The following is a 23,555-nucleotide window of genomic DNA, read 5'->3' as shown; positions in this document are numbered from 1 at the left end:
AAAAAATTAAACATAAAGACTTACAACCAAGAATACCTCACCCTGAAAAACTGAGCATAATGCTATGGAGAAAGTGCAGCTTAACAGATAAAGAACTTTCAATTTTCAGACATTCTCGATGAAAAGACTGAAGTTGACTAGAATACAATTCAAACAAACATTTACTGAGTGCCAGGTGCTGTGCTGAATGCTGGGATACAAATAAGAAAAAGAAAAACAGTTCTTGCCCTCAAAGAGATTATAATTTAATGAGAGAAGACAACCCACAAAAGACAGCTGGAAAGTGGAGTGGGGGGTGGGGGCTAGCAAAGGAATATCACATTCCTTGGAGTTCAAACCAAGCAGAACTGCTTGATGAAAAAGTTAGCTGGAGAGTCCAAATCCAGCCCTCTATAAAAGAAAGCTTTGGGAGGAATTTAGTGTTCCACCCTCTAGTCTTCTGATCAGAGGAGAGAGGAGGCTGAGAGAGATGGGAAGGTATTGAGTATTCAAAGATGAATTAACAGGATGACGTAGAGATTTTAGGTAATCAACTTATCCTGAGAGGGACATCATGTTCATTGAAGTTCAAACCAAGCAGAGCTGATGATGGAATTTAGAGAGGGTAGAATCATGGAAATGCAAACACAAAACACAAGAGAAACCTAGAAGAGGTAAATACATTTGAGCAATTGGAAGATGCTAAATGATGATGAAGTATTTACATTCTAATAGGGAGAAAATAGATGTGTACTTTCAGAATCCCACTGTTTCCTAGGCTGATAGAGGAAGCAAAAAAAGACAAAAATAGCACCTAAGGATGATTTTATTCATTTTAAGGGGAAAAAAAAGAACTGGGAAAAGTGAGGGAAAGGGGGACTGAATTTATTATTTTTTGTAACTGGGGTATTCAAAAAGACTGTGCAGACAAGAAAAGCATATCTTGTGGACCTCACTCTTATCTGAACTAGGCAAAGGATGGTTGAACACACAAGTAATTTGGTGTAGAAATATAATAAATTCAACAGGAAAATGGGTGGAGACAGAGGAGTGAGAATGGTTTAAGAGGGAGGGTTGAGTTGGAAAGTAGTTGCATAGGTTGAGTAATCACAAGCAAAATGAACTTTAATTTTGGAGGGTAGATAGTTCAGGGAATAAAAATAAAAAGAAAGTAGAAGAACCAGTGATCAGGCTCTGGATTAGGTAAAGAGATGAAGGTCACAGAAGAATCAGAGTACTTCCATTATAGGTTACTAATATTGATCACATTTCTTTTCTTTACTACCTTCTTAATAAAGAAAGGAGTAGGTTGGTAAAGATCGTTAAAAGCATAAGAAGATATGACAAAGGTTAAAATACAATGAGTAATCATAACAGTGAATGTGAATGGGATGAACTCACCCATAAAATAGAGGAATGTAGCAGAATAGATTAAAAAGCAGAACTACCAAAGGAAAATAGGTGGAGACAGAAAAACAAGAAACAAGCTTGGAAAATGAATATTAGCAAAATTCAAATAAAAAATGAGAACAGAATTTATCATGCCTCAATTGAACTCAGACCTGGGAAAACAGTAGAACTGGAAAGCAGGTTGAGTGAAATTTTGTTAGGTCAAAATCTTACATCATATACCATAATAATCTTCAAATGGATACATGACATACATGATACATACAGGATACATAAAAGGTCATATCACAAACAAATTAGAGAAACAGGAAAGGAGATACTTTATACATATATTAATATGAGAGATTTTTTTTAATCAAACTAAGGATAGAGAGATAAAGTGAGCAATTTTAATTATGTAAAATTAGAAGGATTTTGCACAAACAAGATTAATGAAATTAAAAGGAAAAAGGTTAATTGGGGAAAAAATCTTTGTGGCAAATTTTTCTGGTGAAGGTCTGATGTCTAAGATACATAGAGAACTGATACTGATATATGAGAGCAAAAATCATTCTCCCAATAAACAAATGATCAAAAGATATCAACAAGCAATTCTCAAAAGGAAAAATACAAGCTATCAATCACCATATAAAAATGCTCCAAATCACTAATATTAAGAGAAATATATGTTAAGACAACATTGATACTCATACTTCAAAGATGAAGAAAAGAAAAAGACAATTTTAGAGTGACTGGGGGGGTGGGGCATGGCAGGTATGCTAATAGAGATCAGAGACAGGAGGAAGGAGCCATATGCTCACAAATATTTATAGCAGCACTTTTTGTTATGTAAAGTGACTGAAAATCCAGTGGCTGCCTATCAGTTGGGAAATGACTGAATAAATTATGGTATATGAATACAATTGAATATTATTGTGCTATAAGTGTAATACTCTCAAACCCAGGAGAGTTGTGTAGTTAGGACAGCTCTGTGATAATGTATGGAGGACTGCTGATTGCCTGAGAGATGCTATGTATGGCTTACTTGAAGGAGAAGAGTGGGGGAGAATTAACATTTATACAGTGCCTACCATGTGCCAGGTACTGTGCTAAGCACTTTACAAATATTTGTCAGGGGCAGCTAGGTGGCACAGTGAGTAGACCACCGGCCCTGGAGTCGGAAGGACCTGAGTTCAATTCTGACCTCAGACACTTGACCCACTTACCAGCTATGTGACCTTGGGCAAAACACTTAACCCCAATTGCCCTGCCTTCCCCCGTGGAAAAAAAAAAAACAACAAATATTTATCTCATTTGGACATTCATGACAACCCTATTGGGGCAGGTCCTGTTTTTATCTTCATTTCACTGTTGAGGAAATAGAGACAAACAGAGGTTAAGTGACTTGCCCAGGATCACACAGCGTGTCTGAGGCCAGATTTGAACTCGAGTCTTTCTGACTCCAGGCCCAAAGTTCTGTACACTGTGCCATATAGCTAGCTACCTCTTCAGCTTCCCTCTCTGAGATTTCAGAGAGAACAAAGTTAAGTTTGAGAGACACAGGGCTAGGGAGAAGACACCAATTTTATGATAGGAATCCTTGGAGCCATAGATATTTGGAGACAGTTTGAACCCCAACATGTACATTGATTCCCAACATTGGCAATTGCAAAAAAGCAGACTTCTCTAGTGAGATAATTCCTTCTTGGTTGAGCTGAGTTATTATCTTCTTCCCAAGTCAGAGTTCATTTCCCTACTCTATCTACCCTAACCTGAATAACTTGCCCAATTTCTGTTTTACTATTTGTTTTTAGTAAATGTTTGGTCACTATCTGTGTTTTCTTTTTGTGTAATAAGTGTTCAGTGAGAAGGAGCTAAGCTGGCAGAAAGTAAGCCAACTATTATCCTCCTGGTCTAGGGTGGGACTACTTTCTATTTGGAGAAACCTTCTTGGAAAAAAAAAAACTTTTATTCTGAACCCACAAAAGAGTATTGTACCCCTAGACTGAAAATATCTGATATGTAGTAGCTGTAATTCTAGGTCAATACACATCTTAGACATAAGGGCATGGAGTAAACATGCAGCCTCTTCCTGATCAAAAGTGGAGATCATAGTCTCCTTTGGAAGCAGAGAATGTGTCTTTCCACATCCCTAATATCTATTTACCCAGGCCACATGGGCTGCCCTGGTATATTAGGAAGGCAGAATTTATGATTTCAAAGAGAATCTCATATGTGCCTAAAAGGTCCGGAACCGCAGGATACAAGGAATTCTCTAGGCAGAAGGCAGGAGAACTAAAGCATGTATTTACACTCCACAATAACAAGCCCACAAACCAGCGTCCCCATTTTGATATTTTCATCAAAAGCTTCCAGGCCCAATAAGTCCGCCTTACAAGGGTAATCAGGAGGCCACAGAGAAGCGAGATGGTATAAGGCAAAATCGTATACATGCTTCCCCTCTACGGTAAGAAGATTACCCACTAGCCTCTAGTCAGCTCTGCTACCGGCAGCTTAGCTTCGGCTGTAGGTGTCTCTGGCTCCAACCAGAAAAGGAAAGGAGAATCTTCAAGCTGTCCTCTCCCCTCTTATAGAGTTTTTGACATCATCAAGCGCCGCCTGAACGACCAGGGCCGATTGGTTCTTGACTTGGCCCCTCCCCCAGCGTAGATCATGTTAACACACCTCCCCTCAGCCAGCACCACGACTCATCACACAGGAAGCTCTCGTCCTGCCCCGGAAGAGCAAGCCCTAGCGTCCAGGGAAGCTCAACGAGGCGAGCTGAGTCATTCAAAGAAAACAAAGTCCATTCTGGCTACACCTGGGTCCCTGTGGCCCTTGTAAATTCATTAAAAGAATGATGAAAGGGACAGATTCAGAGAAACCTAGGAAATGCATATGAACTGATGGAGAGTGAAGTGAGTAGAACCGGGAACAGTTTATACAATGACCACAATATTATAAAGGAAAACAATTTTGAAAGACTTAAGAACTCTGATCTATGCAATGACCAAGTATGACTCCAGAAGACTGATGATGAAGTATGCTTCCCATTTCTTGGCAAAAGGGTGATCCACTATAAGTAGAGAATGAGGCCTATATCTTCAGACATGATCAATACAACATACTTTTTTTCTGCCTTGACTATACCTATTTGTTACAAAGGAGAGTTTTTATTTTTGAAAGAAATGAGAGATAATGATAATGATAGCAAAAAAATAAAAAGACAAAATGAGTATCAATGGAACCTTCAGATTTCATGGATAGGCATGATGAATTCCATATTTATTTATACCTTCTGCTGGAACTACTTTACCTCCCCACCCAGCAGCTTACAGCAATTCTTGTCTTCCTCCCCAGCAAGAAAGAGAGAGAGAGAGAGAGAGACAGAGACAGAGAGACTTTTTCTGTTCAAATTTTTCATATGCACACTCAGCACTATCTCAGCAGTCAATTAAAAGGCATCTTGCACCACAAAATAAGTCAACAAGAAATAGAGAATACCTGTATGTATTCTGAAGTGGTGAGGGAAGGGATCGTTCTAACATGCATTTCTGGAAACAGGCTCACCCTGATCTGAAAACTAGACCTTCATCGGCCAATCTCTTCATTACTTAAAAACAACAACAACAAGGTTTTATGTAATTCTCAGTGTCATATTGAAACAGTAAGGCAATAAACACAACATCAAAGATAGTCATGAATATTCCTATGTAGTTCTGTATAGCAAGGTATGAAAGACTCTCCATGAAGAAGGTAGAAGGAAACCATTTATTCAGACACCAGAGAACCATATCCTATAACCAAATGCTCAGCTCCCACAGTCAGTCTGTTTACTTCATCATAACAGCAAGAAACCCAAAACATTCAATACAGAATATCACAACATGGAGCCTCAACATCCTGAAACCTCTCTGACCATCTGCTGGGGTCTTCCCCAAAATAAACTCACAGTAGAGCTAAGTCAGTCTGTTCAGTTCTAACAATCACGAGGGCGGCCATTAGCAGCCATTAGCAGCCATGACATCTCTCTCTCTCTCTCTCTCAGCATTTCCCATTACATAACTTCCTTTTCCTGTCAGGAAGCTCCTCCCACCACATGACTTAGGCTTCATGTGACTTAAGCAGGTCACATGGCCTATTAATGGGTGGAAAAGATCTCCAAATCCAAATTGCTACTACACATATACAATATTCTTTTTCTTTCCTTCTTTGTCTATGGAAATATTACTTTTTTCTGATGATTTTTAATTTCATAGTTTAACAACAACAAAAGTGAAAGGAAACCAGAAATTGGGTATCAGTTTTCTCAGCTTTAAATTCCATATAAAAAGTGTTATGCTTATTATAAAACATCCTTATAAGTAAGAGGACTGACCTCATTTGTGAATAATTCTGTTTTTTCCACAATCCAACCCAACAGAAAATTCAGAAAGACCAGATTTTCTTTTGCAGTCTTTTACTGATGATTGATGTTTATAATGATTCAGTTCAGTTTGTGTTCCGACAATGTACAAGGCACTGATATTTATACAGTATTTGGATAAGAGTCTTTGTAGGTGACTTACAGGTTGAATCATAACCTAGAACTTTACAGAATGTCCTGAATGAGATCCTTAAAGACTCAAAAAAGGTCAGTTTAACTATACCCATAGGAAAAAAGTAGATGAAAAATATTTATTGTCTAATTATATGGTTGGATGGCCAATACGTAGAGCTGATTCATTGACCTCTTAGACACTGAAGATGGAGGATGTTCAAGAGGAAGAAGATGGGCTGACTTGCCTTAAAGAAATTACAGGACTTTTAATGACCCCAAGCTTCTACCTGACACAAAAGCAACAATAGTCTTCCATTGGTGATATATGATTATGTCATGGAACATCACAGTCACCAAGAATTAAAGTTGTGGGTAACCCAAAGTGCCAAAGGGGCATTAGGAGGATACAACATATTACCAGGCAGCCAGATGGTGCACAAATAGTGCATATCTAGTAGATAAAGCACTTGGGTCTGGAGTCAGTTACAGGGATCAAATGAAAAAATAACTGTAAAACACTTAGCAAGAATAGGCACTTAATAAATACTTTTTTCCTTCCCTCCCTCCCTCAATGAGATCCACCCTTCTCCACATATACATATTTGAACCTGAGTTCAAATCTAGCCTCAGACACTCACTATTCTGTGACCCTTGGCCTCAAATACCACTTTGCTTCTTGTGACCACAAGTTATTGGAAGAACCCGAGAGAAGGTACTTATTAGAGGAAAGGACCTATTTATACAAAAATATTTATAGCAGCTCTTTTTATAGTGACAAAGAACTGGAAATTGGAGAGATACCCATAAATTGGGGAATGGCTGAACAAGTTGGGGAACATGATCGTAATAGAATATTACTGTGCTATAGGAAATGATGAGCAAGTTGATTTCAGAAAAACCTGGAAAGGCATACATGAATTGATGCAAAGTGAATTGAGCAGAACCAGGAGAACATTGTACACAGTAATAGCAACATTGTGCAATGATCAACTATGAATGACTTAGTTCATCTCAACAACACAATGAATTAAGACAATTCCAAAAAACTCATCATGGGAAATGCTATCCACATTCAGAGAAAGAACCGATGGAGTCAGAATGCAGGTCAAAGCATACTATTTGTTTTTTCATAGTTGAAAAAGTTCACTAGTTATTTTTTCATAGTTGTTTCTTTTTGTTCTGTTTTTTCGTATACAACATGACTAATTTGATTGTGCCTATATAATCTTATATCAAATTGCTTACCTTCTTAGGGAAGAGCAAGGAGAGGGAGGAAGAAAATTTGGAACTCAAAATTTTTTTAAATGAATGTTAAAAATTGTCTTTACATGTAATTGGAAAAAATAAAATGTTATTTAAAAGAAAAAAAAATGAAGATGAGTTAAAATGAATGATACCAATAAAAAAGAATCTTAAAAAATTATCTTTACATTGAGGGAAAATAAAATATTTTTAAAAAAAGAAAAAAGAAATTGGCACTTGTAGCCAATAAGATTTTAATGCTTGGAACATCTTAATTATTTGAATATTGATCGTCTATCTATGGTATATATGTCAAACAAAATTAACAGGAATATTCAAGTAAGAAGAATTCCAGGATGTCTCCTTCCTGCCCCTCTTGCAGTTAGTTAACACGGTAGATAGAGTGCTAAGCTTGGAGTCAAGAAGACCTGAGTTCAGCTCTAACCTCAGACATTTATTAGCTGTGTGACCCTGGGCAAGTCACTTAACCTCTGTCTACTTCAGCTTCCTTAATTGTAAAATGGGAGTAATAATAGCACCTACACCCTAGAGTTGCTGAGGGATCGGAATGTCAAGCAAAGTGGGACTTTTTGTTGTCCTTTGTTCTGGAGTGCTTCTCAGCATTAAGGCAGTCAAGTGCCTTTCAGTCTTGCCTTTGTTTCAATCAAGAGTCTTTGATGACCTGCTTAAGTCACAAAAAAGCCCCAGGTCTACACCCTTTACTCACTAAGTGCTAAGCCCAGGTCTACACCCTTTCAACTGACTGGGTGTGGACCCCTCAGGGTCCTAAAGAGTGAATATATGCTCTGAGGTTAGCATTTTGCTTTGGGGCTCACTCATTGGAAGAGCACTCCTGTGATTTCACCAGACCAGACTCTGGGTAGCTGTTAAGGAGCCCCTCAGCTTTGAAAACCCACATGTTGGTGCTTCTCTCTCTGGTAACTGTGTATATGTTGCTATGGTCAGACAGATAGAAGCCTGTCTGTTGATTTGTGTTATTTTGCTATATGTTATTTATATAATTTCTGCTTGTAATTTCTGTTTGTATGTGCTCTGAAGTTCAAGGTGCTGACTTTCCCCCCTGAACTAAGTGAATGATACATGTATGTTTGATTAAAGTGATTGTAAACCCCTTACATTGCTTTCCTTAGAAAAGTAGGTCAAATAACCTGTGCTAGCAGCCCTCCTGTGTGCTGGTGTTACTGGCCTCACACAGCCACAGTAGCTTCAAGTAACACTGTTGTTACAGGGATCAAATGAAAAAATATTTGTAAAACATTTAGCAAGAATAGGCACTTAATAAATGCTTTTTTTCCTGTCTTTTTTCCTTCCCTCCCTCAATGGGATCCACCCTTCCCCATATATATAAATATGCCTAACAGTCTCCTTTTTAATGTCTTTCATTATGGTAGGAATGGTTTAGGCTGAGAATTTAAAGGAAGTAGAATCAAGTGGAACAAAACCAAGGTGAGAAATTGAGGGCCATTCATGAATAACTTTGTGATCTCATGTCTGTTTACCATCTCTTTTCTTGTAGGAGAATAGACAGAAAATGTAGTTACTAACCTGTCAGAGACTTCTTGCCCACTTCCCATAAGAATCATTGATCCGTGTAAGGACTTAAGAGCCTTTGGAGGAACTTCAAAATTACCAGAGCTAAGTACAGCCTTATCACCAACTCTCATCTCAGTTCTATCCTCTCTCAGCCAGTAGGGGCTTGGTCTCCACCCTTCTCCTCCCCTCTACAACTACAACTTTAGCCAGCCCAGTTAGAAATGATTCATATGTTCTGATGAAAGATTCTGATTCCTCTGAGAAGCAGTCATCTGAGTGAGTGACCTTCTTTATCCTTGGACCAATCTCTTCCAATATAATTGGTCTCTTTGGGCAAATGTCTTTTTGTTTAGAGCCAGTAAGTTTGAAGGGTGATCTATTCCCCATGACCTCTGTTCTCCACAAACGCACTATGATGAAATGCTCAGTTCCCTGAGGAGGAGTAGGGGATATGGGAAGGGAGGAGAGAGATGCTACGTTCCCATGGGCCTAACCACAGAAAGGAATCCCAAAACCATAGAATAGTGATGCAGAAGACATAAAGTCTAATATCTTCTCTTCTCACATCTATACAATAATCTGGGGCCCCTTGAAACATATTTGGTGACCTCATGATTCCATTTCCTTTTTTTTATTTCTTTTTTATTTTTAGTTTACTACACTCAGTTCCACAAGGCTTTAGTTCCAAATTTTCTCTCCCTCTCCTTCCCCCTCCCCTCCAAGACAGCATGTAATCCCATATAGGTTCTATATATACCTTTGCATTAAACTTATTTGCATAATAGTCAAGTTGTAAAGAAGAATTATAACCAGTGGAATGAATCATGAGAAAGAAGAAATGAAACCAAAAAAAGAAGGGAAAAAAAGAGAGCAAATAGTTTGCCTCAATCTGCATTCAGACTCTGTAATTCTTTCTCTGGATGTGCATAGCTTTTTCCATCATGAGTCTTTTGGAGCTGTCTTAGAACCTTGTATTGCTGAGAAGAGCCAAATCTATCAAAGTTAGTCATCACAGATACAATGCGTCTGTAATTATGTACAATGTTCTCCTGGTTCTGCTCCCCTCACTCAGCATCAGTTCATATAAGTCTTTCCAGGTTATAATGAAGTCCACATGATCCCATTTTCAAACATAGCCACTTAAATTTTTACATGTGTGTATGTGCCTTCCCCAGCTCTTCAAGGGCAGAAGCTGTTTATTGTTTGTATCTAAAGGCTTAGCATATGATAGGTGCTTAATAAATACTCACTACTGGACTAATTGATACATAAGCCCAACCAGCAATGAGCAACTGAAACTCTTCAAAGTTAGTGATATACGGTCTTCGACAGAAAGTTGCTTGTCCCCTCTGGCTTTCCTCTTCCACAGACTCAAATGGGCCCTGTTGATATGTTGCTAAGGTGGGCCTTCTACCTACAAAAACAAAAGCTTCTCCAAGTTTGATTGTGGAAGCCAAACTGAGGCAAATAGCTCATAGAACTCTGGGTAATTATTTTGGTGGAATCCTGTGGAGATAAAGCCCATAGTAAACAATTATTTTTGGCTTTTTTAATCCTTGCTGCTTTATAACGAGATTGTATCAATAGGTTATACTTGACTTGGTTTAATAGTCAATAAAAATACAATGTTCTGTGTTGACTTCAGCTCTTTTCTTGTTATAGCCATTATTAAGCCATGACTCAGATTCCTGGTTCTCCTTATCATATATGCCCGGCAGTTTGTTATTGGAAGCAAGCTTTGAGACAGGTTGGGAGTTTTTGTTATGAGGTAAATGCAAAATCGGCCTTTCTTTTTTTTATCCCTCATGCTTTGAATTGTAATATATTCTCTCTCCATTACATTTCAAAGCAAATGATTCAATACTCTTTTTTTTTTTGTGGGAGTGGGGAAAACCCTTTTAAGACTAGTGTAAATCAGGACCATACTTAACTTTGGACACCTAGCTTCCTCCAGGTCAGACTGGTAGGAATCCTAATTAAGCAAGTATAGCTCAAACCCCCATTCCTATGCACACAATCTATTTATAGCCCATGCTAGAAAGCAAGTCAAATAGCAAAGTATTTAAAGAAGAGAAAAAAGAAAAATAGAAGAAAAAATAGGAAGAGAATAATTTTCACTTCTCACCCCCATATACAAATAGGTTTAACTTCAAATAATTAACAACTCTCAAGGAAATTTCTGCAAGACAGAAAAATTATCCTTCCAGAGCAGGAAGTAAATAGGAAATCTCCTTCCAGTTTGGTCTCAATAGCCAGCACAGAGAGCTCCAGATGCCTCAGATGCAATCATTCACTTTGCTGCTGCCAGGATTGTCATGATTCTTCCAAGACTTAGGGATGCTTCTGCAGATTCACTCATTTAGCCCTCCCTCCTTCTCCTCACTCCAGCTAAAAGGTCACAGCAAGAAAATGGGTCTTTCTCCCAATTCTCTTATTTTATTCTCAATTGCTGATAAATGGCCTCCATGGGCAGCTACTTCCCTCATAATGTACTGGATATTTCCATGAGTTCTCTCTTTCTGTGGCTTGCTTCTTCAAACCTGCCACCACTTTGAATCCACAGTGTTCCGGAGGAGAGAGTGAGACTGGTGACTTTGCACAGCCCTCCCTCACTCAAATCAATTCACCTTCCTAATGTCATGGTCCTCTTTGAGAAAGAAGGACTAACAACAACAACATCAGCCAACTATAACTCATAAAGCAAACAGGCTTGTGCCTTGTTTTTGTATGGTCTGAGAACTAAAAAATTTAAAAAAAATAAAAATTTACATTTTTAAATACAATAAAACTTTATTTACAAATGTGAAAACCATTCTTAGCTCCTAGGTGTGCAAAAATAAGCAGTCAGACTTGGGTGTGGACCACGTGGTGATATGTTTAATTTCTTCACTAATTATCCAGAGCATAGATATTTCAGTCTAGTCACAGGTTGAATAGTCCTGGCCCTGCTGCCTTTTTGTTATTCTCAGGCCATTTGTCAAGCATTTCTAATCCTGGATCCATGACTGATCCAGGCTACATGCCACTGTCTCCGCTCCTTAATGAAGAGATCTCACTCCCTTGGGACCTACAGAGCTGTATTAGAAGCAAGAAAGAGAAGGATTCCTACCTGGCTGAGTCAGGATCTTCCGAAGAGCAGGACAAACTTGGCAGACTTCCCCAACCCTCAAAAGGGTTTTAACATGCGATTTTCTCATCATTCAAATTAGACCCTTTCCATATGGACCATCATCCGGCATTAATCTGTCTAAAACTTATGGACAGGCCCTTGTTGGAGCCTCATCCCTGACTCTCATCACTGCTGGACTTCTGGTTACCAGGAAGTCTAATCAACTTTCCTACACACAACAAGGGACTGTGAAGTGTTGTCCATACAGGACCTCAACCATTTCCATAAGTGTCATGACTGAGATTCACAGAATTGGAAGGAACCTCACAGACCATCTCATCCAATTTGTGTCTAAATAAGAATTTGTTCTACTTCATATTTGATGTAAGGGGTGGGGGTGGTGATAATCAGCAGAGCTCCCCTGATCTGCCTTGCTGTGACATTTCCCTTGGAGCTGAGCATATTTCCTGGTCTCTTCCAGATGCTCCATGATTGGGTCACTTCTTATGACATACGTGGTCTTGCTTCTTTCTGAAGGGTGCCTTGAAATAGAAACTCCTAGCTCATTCATTCATCTGTACAATGGAGGGTTTGGAGTGGGGGAAGGGGTCGGATGTGCCAAAGAGGATTGACTACTAGACATGAAGAGTAGTAGAATTTAAAAGGAGAGACAACTTTTGCTATCACCCTCTCTTCTTGTTGGTCTCATGTGTAGGATTCTTCCTGCTCTCCTTCAGACTCTTGATCCCTGGGCAGCAAGATATCATAGTATGCCTTTAATTCCTGACTGGTTTCCATGGTAACTAATCTGAACATTATTATGAGGTTTGATCCTCTCTGAAGTCTTCTGAGTTGAAATTATAGTTAGGTAGAAGGCCTCTTTCAACTCTTCCTTCAGTCAAAAGATGTATTATTTATGAGTGTAGCTCCCGAGGCACCACACTCTCACAGGTGAGGCACCCAAAATAGCTGCCACAGGTTCAAGGTATTCTGTGCAACCGTATCCATTCAAAATAATAGCTTTAATATGGAAATATGATTTGCATGACTGCACATTTATAACCTTTACCAAATTGCTTGCCTTCTCAATGATGGAGGAGGGAAGGGACAGTGGGAGAGAATTTAGAACTTAGAATTGTAAAAAATGAAACTTAAATGTTGTTTTTACATGTAACTGAAAATAAAATATGAACAATTTTTAAAAAAGAAAGTATTTAATAAAAAAACTCACAAGCACTCATCATTTAATCTTTTTTCCTCTAGTCAGTCTGACAACACAATAAATCAAATTTCAAATAAATCAAATAAATAAATAAATAAATGAATAAATCAAAGTTCAAAATAAAGGCATTTCATGAAATAGCATAGTTAGAAAATTCACCAGCCTCAGCAGATATGGAATAGGGCCTGTGGTTTTATTCTTGGTGGCATGATACTCATGCAATACCATGTGCTGAACCCACTGAGCTGTCTTCTCAGGCCTCAGCTTTCCTGGCATATTCCATAGTGTGTAATTAAAATGCTTCAGTAATGTGTAATAGGATTCCCTGAAGATAGCAAAGTGAAGTCCTAGACTTCTTGTTATTTCTTTTTCTTTTTTAAAAATTTGTTATTTCTTATCATTTTCTTTTTTAATTATGAATGAATGAATGAAAAAATATTTGCTAAGAGCTTACTATGTGCAAAGCACTGTGCTAAGCCCTGGGGTTACAAACAGAAAAGCAAGTCAGTTCTTGCTGCCAAGGAACTCACATTCTCATAGGAAAAGACAACATATATTGGGAGGTTTCAGCTAAAAATCAGAAGAAATCTTAATAACCTGGAAAAACCTACACGATATAATGCTGAGTGAGTGGAGCAGAACCAGGAGAACATTATACACAACCACAGATATATGGATTCTGTGATGACTAACCCTGACAGACTTTGCTCTTCTCAGCAATACAAGGTTCAAAGACAACTCCAAAGGACTCATAATGGAGAGAGCTATCTACATCCAGAGAAAGAACTATGGAGTCTGAATACAAATTGCTCTCCTATTTTTTTCTTTTGTTTTTTTTTCTCTTTTGCTTTTGTTTTATTTTTTGGTTTTGTTTCTTCTGTCTCATGATTCATTCCATTGGTCATAAAAAACAGAGAGAAAAAGAAATTGGATGGTAATGCATCCCCCTTAATGTTATTTCATTCATTCTGGATCATTCTTTGTGAGTGCAGGAAACAAAAAAAATAGCCTTCATTCTGACCAAAATCTTTTTATTGTGGAATTGCTCAAGTAAGTAGAGGAAGTTGTCTAAGATGTTTAATGAATAAATTTTTTTTATATGGAAAAAATATAAAAATAAAAATCAGACCCAGTGGTCCTAAGGGTACAGTGGCAAAGCAGATGATAGTATATCTTCTTTAATGTAATTTTCATTGATTAAAAAGCCTGTCTAGCAGAGTGAAGTGAGCAGAACCAAGAGGTCATCAAATAGTGACAATGTAAAGATAAACAACTTTGAAAGACTTGAGATCTCTAATTAATGCAATAACCAGCAGCAAACAATTTCAGAGGACAGATGATGAGGCATGCTACTCCTCTCCTCATAGAGAAGTGATAGACCCAGAGTACAGAATGAGAGATACTTTTTGGATATGGCCACTGTGGGAATTTGTTTTGCTTGAATATGTATATTCGTTACAAAGGTTTGGTTTGGTTTGGTTTGTCAGGGAAGGAGGTTTGGAGTAGAAAAGGAAGAAAATAGATTTTTGTTAATTTTTTAAAATAAAATAAAATTTTATAATTTGTCAAAAAAAATCAACCAAGCAATAAATAAACATTTGTTAAACAACTATTAGATACCAGGCACTGTGCTAAGCCTCAGGATACAAAAAGAGGCAAAAGACAATCCCTGCCCTCAAGGAGCTTATGCTCTAAAGGGGAGACATATGAGCAAACAAATATATACAAAGCAAGCTATAAATAGGAAATAATTGACAGAAGGAAGGCACTAGAATGAAGAGGAGTTAGGAAAATCTTCCTGTAAAAGGGGGGATTTTAGTTGGGACTTAAAAGAAGCCAAGGAAGTCAGTAGTAGGATCTGAGGAAGAAGAGCATTCTTGGCATGGGGAACAGCCAGAGAAAATGGCTGGAGTGAAGAAATGGAGTTTCTTGTTCATGGAAGAGCCAGGAGGCCAGTGTCACTGGATTGAAGACTATTTGTTGAGGAGTAAGGTATAAGAAGATCTAACAAAAATGTTACTAGCAGCTGCTGTGGAGGTGTAAGACCAATAACACCAGCACACAGGAGGGCTGCTAGCCCAGGTTATTTGATCTGCTTTTCTAAGGAAAGCAGCTTTAAGGGGTTTACAATCTCACTTTAATTAAACATACATATATCATTCACTTAGTTCAGGGGAAAAAGTCAGCACCCTGAACTTCAGAGCAAATGCAAACAGAAATTACAAACAGAGAAACTATAAACAGAGCAAATGACACAAATCAACAGACAGGCTTCTAGCTGTCTGACCAAAGTTATACATACATAGTTATCAGAGAGAAAAGCATCAGCATCTGGGTTTTTCAAAGCTGAGGGGTTCCTTAACAGCTACTTAGAGTCTCCACACCAACACTCTTCCAATGAGTGAACCCCAAACAAAATGCTAACCTCAGAATATATATACACTTCTTCAGGGTCAGAGTGCTTCACACCTCTCAAGGGTTTCACACCTCTTGAGGGTTTCACACTTTTTGAGGGTTTCACATGTCTTATGACCTAACCAACAAAAGGGTGTGAGCCTTCCTACAAACAAAAGCAAGACTCAATCAAAGGCACTTGATTGCCCCAGTGCTGAGAAGCACTCCAAAACAAAAGACAACAAAAATCCTCACTTTGTTTGCCCTTACAGAAGATTGGAAAGATAGGAAGGGGCTAGGTTATGCAGGGCTTTGAATGCTAAACAGATCATTTTGTATTTGCTCCTGAAGACAATAGGAAGTCTTATTGAGTTGGGAGGAGGGGGAGGGAGAGAGAGATGGGGTCTGACATGATCAGATCTGCATTTTAAGAAAATCATTTTGGTGACTGATGGCTGGATTAGAGTAAGAAAGACTTGAGGATGACAGATCCACCTTGCAATAATCAAGAGATAAGGTGAAGAGGGTCTATGCTATAGTGGCGGCTGTGTCAGAGGAGAGACGGAACGTATTCAAGAGATGTTTCAAAGGTGAAATCTACAGGTCTTGGCAATAGATTGGATATGGAGGTGGGGGAGCAGTGATGAGAGATAGTGAGGAATCCAGGATGACTTCCAGGTTGTAAACCTGAGGGATTGGGAAGCTGGTGTTGCCTTCTGCAGTAACAAGGAAGGTAGGTGGGGGAGAATTTTAGGGGTAAAGATAAGGAGTTCTGTTTTGGACATATTGAGTTTAGGATTTAAAAAAATATCTTTATGATATTGAACCATTTGACGGAAGTATCAAGGACTTTGGTGGTAAGAACATTCTTTTCCAGGTCATCAGTTGCTGAGGCTGCTAAGGAAACTGGTATCAGGTTGTTCCCCTGAATATAGACATGGAGGCCATGCTGACAGTAGAGCTGGTGGTCTGGGGGAAGGGCATGGGTGGGGGTGACGCTACCTTTGGGATCTTGGGCTTGAGGTCCTGGGCTGCCCATATAAGGATCCAAGGAGAAGTGGTGATCAAGATGGTAGTAGGCTTTGTCTTAGAAATCAAGTTTTCATTCTACCCCTCTAGTCCATCACCTTTCTGCCAAAAGATGGGAGGGATGCTTCATCATCAGACTTTTGAAGTCATGATTGGTCACTGTAATGATCTTAGCTCTTTTTAAAAAATATTTTCTTTTTTCCCAATTAATATAAAGACAATTTTAAACATTCACTTTTTTAAAATTTTGAGTGATGTATTTTCTCCCTCCCTCCTTTCCCTCCTTCCTCCCTGAGATAGTAAGCAATTTTATATAGCTTATACATGTGCAATCATGCAAAACATATTTCCATATTAGTCATGTTATAATAGAAAACACAGACCAAAAGAAAAAATGAAAAATAAAGTGAAAAATTACGTGCTTTGATCTGCATTCAGACTCCATCAGTTCTTTCTCTGAAGATAGATAGCATTTTCCATCATGAGTCTTTTGGAATTGTCTTGGATCATTGTATTGCTGAAAAGAGCTAAGTCATTCAGAGCTGATCATCACACAATGTTGTTGTTGCCGTGGCTGTGTACAATGTTCAACTGGTTCTGCTCACTTCACTATGCATCAGTTCATGTAAGTCTTCCCAGGTTTTTCCGAAAGCAGCCTGCTCTTCATTTCTTATAGCGCAATAGTGTTCCATGACAATCATATACCCCAACTCGTTCAGCCATTCCCCAATGGAGGCATCCCCTCAATTTCTAATTCTTGACCATCACAAATATAAATCAAAGTCATAGTTCTAACGTCTTTCAAAGTTGTTTCTCTTTACCATGTTGTGGTCATCTTATGAGCTGTTCTCTTGGTTCTTCTTTCTTACTTAATTCTCCATCAGTGCATACAAATTTCCTAGGTTTCTCTGAATCCATCCCCTTTATCATTTCATTTAATAGATCTACCAGGGCCACAGGGACCCAGGGAAGTTTATGTAAGTCTTAAGTCTTTCCAAGTTGCTTTCCTTTATATTATTGCAGTTATTTCATAAATTGTTTTCTTGGTTCTGCTCACTTTTCATCAAGTCATACAAGTTTCCTCTGAATCCACACTTTTTATTACTTCTTATACAACAATAATATTCCACTATATCCATATACCATATTTTGATCGGGCATTCCTAAATTGGTAGGTACCCACTTTGTTTTCACTTCTTTGCTACTACAGCAGTTGTAAAGAAGGTATGATACTGACCTTGCCAACTTTTTCTACCCTTTCTCTCTTACTGGGTTTGGGCTGGTTCACTCACTCCACCCTGTACCCACTTGAGCAGGACAGGGTTGGTTCCACAGAGGGGCAACCACAGAGCTATACCTCACTCTCAGAGTCTGGGAATAACCCTGATAAGGAGGGAAAAAACCAATCCAAACTCACAACTCTAACTAATGAGCCCCCAACTGTGAGCTTTCCATTTACACATATCAGTTATAATGGCAACATTAACTCCCAAACATAAACCATTTACTAATGAGAAGGCAAACTCAAGAATAATCATAATGTAACATTCCACTCATAAACTAAGGTTATACTCTTCCACCAATGAACAGTATCCATAGGGGGGAGAGTGGGACTAAATACAGAGAAACCTAGTAGTAAGGCACATGCATGGGGAAGCCCATGTGTCCAGGGAAATTCAGGCTTCTGGACTGGAGATGTGACTGTCTAAAGTCTCTTTTTTATTTGACACTTTTAAAATTTTTGGTTTTTAATAAATTAACAATGATTTTTTTCTTTCCTCATCTCTCCCACTTCCCACTGAAAAGAAAAAGCAAACTTTGAGCAAATATAGCTACTCAAAATGAATTCTCACATTTGCCATATTAAAAAATGTATAGTTTATTTTGCATCTTGAGTCTACCACCTCTCTGTCAGGATGTGGGCAGCATGCTTTGTCAGCAGACCTCTGGAATTCTGGTTGGCGACTACATTGTCAGTCAATAAACATTTATTAAGTGTCAACTATGTATAGGCATTTTAAGCACTGAAAATATAAAAAGAGGCAAAAGATAGTCCCTGCCCTCAAGGAGCTCACAATCTAATGGGAGAGACAGAAAGCTATCTATATAAAGGAAAAAAATAATCAAAAGAGGGAAGGCACTAGAATTAAGAGGAGTTGAGAAATCTTCCTCTAGAAAATGAGATTTTAATTGGGACTTGAAGAAAGTCAAGGAAGTGAGTAAGTGGAGATGAGGAGGAGCTTTCTAGGCATTGGGGCAGGCAGCCAGAGAGAATGCCTGAAGCTGAGAAATGGGGTGTCTTATTCATGGAATAGCCAGGAGGCCAGTGTCACTAGATGGAAATAGAGGAGTAAGATGGAAGGAGATTAGAAAGGTGGGAGGAGGAGCTGAGTTATGCAGAGCTTTAAATGCCAAAGAAAGCATTTTGTATTTTATCTTGGAGGTGACACAAAGGCTTTGGAGTTTATCAGATAGGGGCATGCAAAGGCTGGAATGGACAAGGAAAATTACTTTGGTGGCTGAATGGAGGATTGTTTGGAGAGGGGAGATACGTGAGGCAGCAGGACCCACCAACAGGCTATGGCAATACTCCAAGTACAAGGTAATAAGGGCCTACACTAGGGTGGTGACAGAGAAGAGAAGGTGGGGGGGTGTTCAAAAGATATTGCAGAGGTGAAATTAGAGGGCCTTGGAAACAGGTGTATATGTGGTGGGGTGAGAGATAGTGAGGAAGACTCCTGGGTTGTGAGCCTTGGGAACTGGGAGGATGGTGTTGTCCTCAACAGTATTAGGGAGTTAGGAGGGGGACAAATAATGAGCTCAGTTTTAGACATATTGAGTTTAAGATGTCTCCTGGACATCCAGTTTGAGATGTCTCAAAGGTATTTGGAGGTTCGAAATTAGAGTTCACCAAAGAGGTTAGGGTTAGGTGGATTTGAGAATCATTAGTATAGACATGGTAATTAAATCCATACAGGTAGATGAGATCACCAACTGAAGTAGTGTAGAGGGCAAAGAGAAGAGGGCCCAGGACAGAACCCTTAGGGACACCTGCAAGTTAGAGGGTGTGATTTAGAACAGGTTTCTGGTCCCAGAAACCTAGAGAGAAGAGAGTATCAAGGAGAAGAGTGTGATCAACAATGTAAAAGGCTGCAAAGAGTCTGAGGAAAATAAGGATCAAAAAAAGGCCATTGGATTTGGCAATTGAGAGATCATTAGTAACTTTGGAAAAGGGTTTCGGTGGAATGATGAGGTAGGAAGCCAGACTAAGGTGTTAAGAAGAGAGGGGAGGAAAAGTTGGGGCAACTATTATAGATGGAGTTTTAAAGACGTTTAGTCACAAGAAGGAAGAATAGAGGGCAATAGCAGTGTTGGAAGGGTCAAGTAGGGTTTTTTGAGGTGGGGGGAGACAAGGGCATATTTGTAGGCACTAGGGAACTAGCCAGTAGGCAGGGAGAAATCAGAAGATAAGTGAGAGAGTAGGGATGAGAGAAGGAGCAATCTCTTGGAGGAGACGGATTGGAATAGGATCCCTAGTGCAAGTGGAAGAGTGGGCCTTGGTCAAGAGTTAGGCCACTTCTTTGTGTGAGACAGGAGGAGATGGTGACATATAAGTGATAGGAGTTGAGGAAGAGGGGAGAAGAGGGAGCTCATAGTTTTTTGGGCAAAGTATGAGACAAGTTTCTCAGCTAAGAGGGGAGGGGGAGGGAGAACTATGGGATGTTTGAAGAGGGATGAAAAGGTTTGGAATAGCCTCTGTGGACAGTGGGATAGTGAATCCATAAGGGAGATGTAGAAGGATTGCCTAACAGCAGTGAGGGCTCAATTGAGGTTGTGTACCATAAATTTGTAGTGGATCCAGTCAGAAAGAGAGTATGATTTTCTCCACCTACATTCAGCAGCACATGTGTCATGGTCAAGGAGGTGGATGGCAGGAGTCATCAAAGACATGGGCTTGACAGGCAACAATTGGCAATATGATAAAGGAACCAGGGACTCAAGAGAAAAGGACAGTGCAATGTTGAACTGCTACACCAAGGAGTCTCACTGATACCCTCAGAAGGCAAAGCTGATGTAGCTAGTATATCCTCCCAGAAGGGTCATATCTCTCTCTCTGGCTGCATATCTGATCACTGAAAACAGTTGCACTGGCTCTGTCTTCCAAGGACACAAAAGCTAGAACCCAGACCTGTGATTTCACTGGTGTAGGGAACTCACAGATGAGGGAGCACCTTCTATCAATGCTATCCTCAAAGGAGAGCCTACATCCAGATAGGTCCAGCTCTGACCAAAAAGGGTCCATGAGGAAAACAAGCAGGATTATGGTGAATTTCCACTCATCTCAGATCAGTCCTTGAATGAGAGAGAAGCAAAGAAAGCTGTCACCACTGGACAGGAGAGGTGATGCCTGCAGAGGCCCTCAGTGGAGTCCTGGGATTAGAAGAAGTCAAAATGAGTCTAAGCTCAACCATCCTCCAGCCCCTCTCCCCTCCTTGCCCCTTGAAGCTAAGTGGCTGTTTAAGGGTAACAATGGAAGAGCTGGAGTTGGGACCACTATCATTTGACTACAGTATGCCCACACACCATGCTGTTCTTAGCTGGCAGGGAGGCTTTCCAGGGGGAGTTTTAGGTACCTTCTGCAATTGCAGTTGGGAAAGAATATGGCTAACCTAGACCATTTGTGTTGTTGTTGAGTTATTTTGTGTCCAACTCTTTGTGACCTCATTTGAGGTTTTCCTGGCAAATATAACTAGAGTGGTTTGCCATGTCTTTCTCCAGCTCATTTTACAGTTGAGGAAACTGAGTCAAACAGAGTTAAGTGATTTGCCCAGGGTCACACGACTAGTGTCTGAGGGCAGATTTGAACTCTGCAGGTCCCATTGTGCTACCTAGCTGCTCATATCTAGACCAAAGCATCCTTAAAAGCCCAATATAGTGGAACCGAACCTAGTGATGGAACCTTGACCAGGCTATGCCCCAGCTTGTCTTCACAACTGGGCCAGAAGAAGTCTTAGAGACCTCTTCATAGATGAGAAATGAAAGGTGCTTCTTTGGGTGAAATCATCCCTCATGGGAATGGAATTTGGGCCAGAGGCCTTCTGCTTCTGAGCCTAATAGTCTTCCTACTCTGAAAGAGGCTACAGCTGCCAACACAATCTGGGGTACTTTTGAGAGAGAGATGCCTTAAACTCTTATGCCTTATGACTTTATGTGGCTTGTCCGTGGCCAGTTCTCCAGTTCTGGGACAGCCCTCAATTCTCATGAAAACCTAATAGGTGAACTCTTATCTATTCCATTTCTTATAGGCCCCTTGCTCTGTGTTTCTGAAATACTCTGGCCATGGGCAGAATTCAAAGACCAAATGAGGATTTCTGTTGTGCCCAGTGTTGGGGAGAAAGATAAAGAGAAGACATGATCTACTCCCAGGAGAGTGCAAGAGTCTTGAAGTCAGGGACTGCTGGATTAGCAATAAATTACTTTGTGTACATTCGGCGCTTTAAAAATGCTATTCCTGGGGGAGCCCCGTGGCAGGCTGAGCTGTAGCAGTATGCAAGCCACTACCCATCCCCGCCGCCTTTGGACCTGGGGTGAGCAGCAGCTGCAACAGCTACAGCAGCCCCAGCTCGGCCTCCTCCGCCCAGGTATGTGCCCTGGAAGGGCCGGCACCGGGGCGGGCCCGGGGGCCCAGGATTGTTGGGGAGAGCCTCGCCCCTGGTCACAACTTGGCTCCTGATGTTCTCGGTGCTGGTCGTCTACTTCTCCTTGGTCCAGCTGCCTCCACTGCCCTGGGCATACCTGCGGCCACCAGCCCTGCCATGCCCGGTCACCGTCCTGATGTTGTGGGAGCCCTTCATCAGAAAGGACAGATGACACAGTCCGGTCCCAGACTGCCAGCGCCTATTTAACCTGAGCGGCTGCTGCCTGCTCACCGACAGGAGAGCCTATAGGGAAGCCCAGGCAGTTCCCTTCCACCACCGGGACCTTGTGTGGACCCAGGACTGGCCCCCGACGTGGAGTGAGCCCGAAGACAAGCTGGAGCTGGGCACAGCAGCAGCTGAAGGAGTAGCTCAGCCTCGATGAACGGCCAGCCGGCCAGGCCCCTGGACAGCGGTGGGTGTGGAAGAACTTCGAGTGCCCTTCCAACACCCCAAGACTAGAGAGTCTCGACGGCGGCCTCTTCAACTGGACGCTGCCCTACCCGGCCGATTCCGATATCTTTGTGCCCTACGGATATCTATCTGTACCCCAGGAGCAGCCCGCAGGACCAGCCTTCGGGGCTGTACCCACCGCTGGCCCGAAAGCAGGGGTTGGTGGCCGGGGTGATCAGCAGCTGGAACGAGGGCAGGTCCGGGTCAGATACTACCACGAGCTCTGCCACTACCTGAAAGTGGCCGTGTATGGCCACGGTGGTTTTGGACAGCCAGTGCCGGACCCTGGGTGGCCCGCTACAAATTCTCTTTCGAGAACTCTCAGCACCTGGATTACATCACGGAGAAACTGTGGCGAAACTGCTTCCTGGCTAGGGCGGTGCGGGGGGTGCTGGGGCCCAGCCGGGCGAACTACGAGCGAGCGCTTTGTGGCTCGAAATACCTTCATCCACGTGGACGACTTTCTCAATGAGGCTGCCCTGGCCACCTACCTTCGCTTTCCGGATAGAAACCGGAATGAGCACAAACGCTATTTTGCCTGGCGTTATGCGGGGCACATCATGTCCTTCTGGGAATAGCCTGGTGTCGGACCTGCCAGGCTTTACAGATTGCTGGAAACCAACCCAAGAAAATGACCAACTTGGCCGCCTGGTTTCAGAGATGAGACTTCACTAGGCCAGGGTCCCAGGTTGCCAAGTATTTTGAAAAGGATATTGTACAGCTTGTAATCTTCTGCAAATGATACTGTTGGTAACAGGAAGACTCCCAAAAGTTCTCAGATCAGGTACTTGCTGCCTAGCTTCCACACAAACTGGTATTTTAGAGTGAAGTGGTTGAGCTTTTCTAAAATGTTTAAGGGTGAAGGGAGAAACTTGTGCCTTCTCAGTCGCCCAAAGTGTGTATGTGACCTGTAACAGCTAACTCATTGACCCTCAAGCAGCCCCTCTT

General features: G+C 40.8%; 1 pseudogene; it reads left to right on the top strand.

The window, feature by feature from the left end:
* LOC118840629 overlaps positions 1-23,271 on the top strand; it is a 72,239-nt pseudogene extending 48,968 nt beyond the window's left edge.
* Positions 23,272-23,555: the final 284 nt, after the last annotated feature.

Source organism: Trichosurus vulpecula, chromosome 1 (genome assembly GCF_011100635.1).
Source record: "Trichosurus vulpecula isolate mTriVul1 chromosome 1, mTriVul1.pri, whole genome shotgun sequence".
Classification (NCBI taxonomy): Eukaryota; Metazoa; Chordata; class Mammalia; order Diprotodontia; family Phalangeridae; genus Trichosurus; species Trichosurus vulpecula.
The sequence above is the reverse complement of the archived record's forward strand: the minus strand, read 5'-3'. Positions and strand labels throughout refer to the sequence as shown.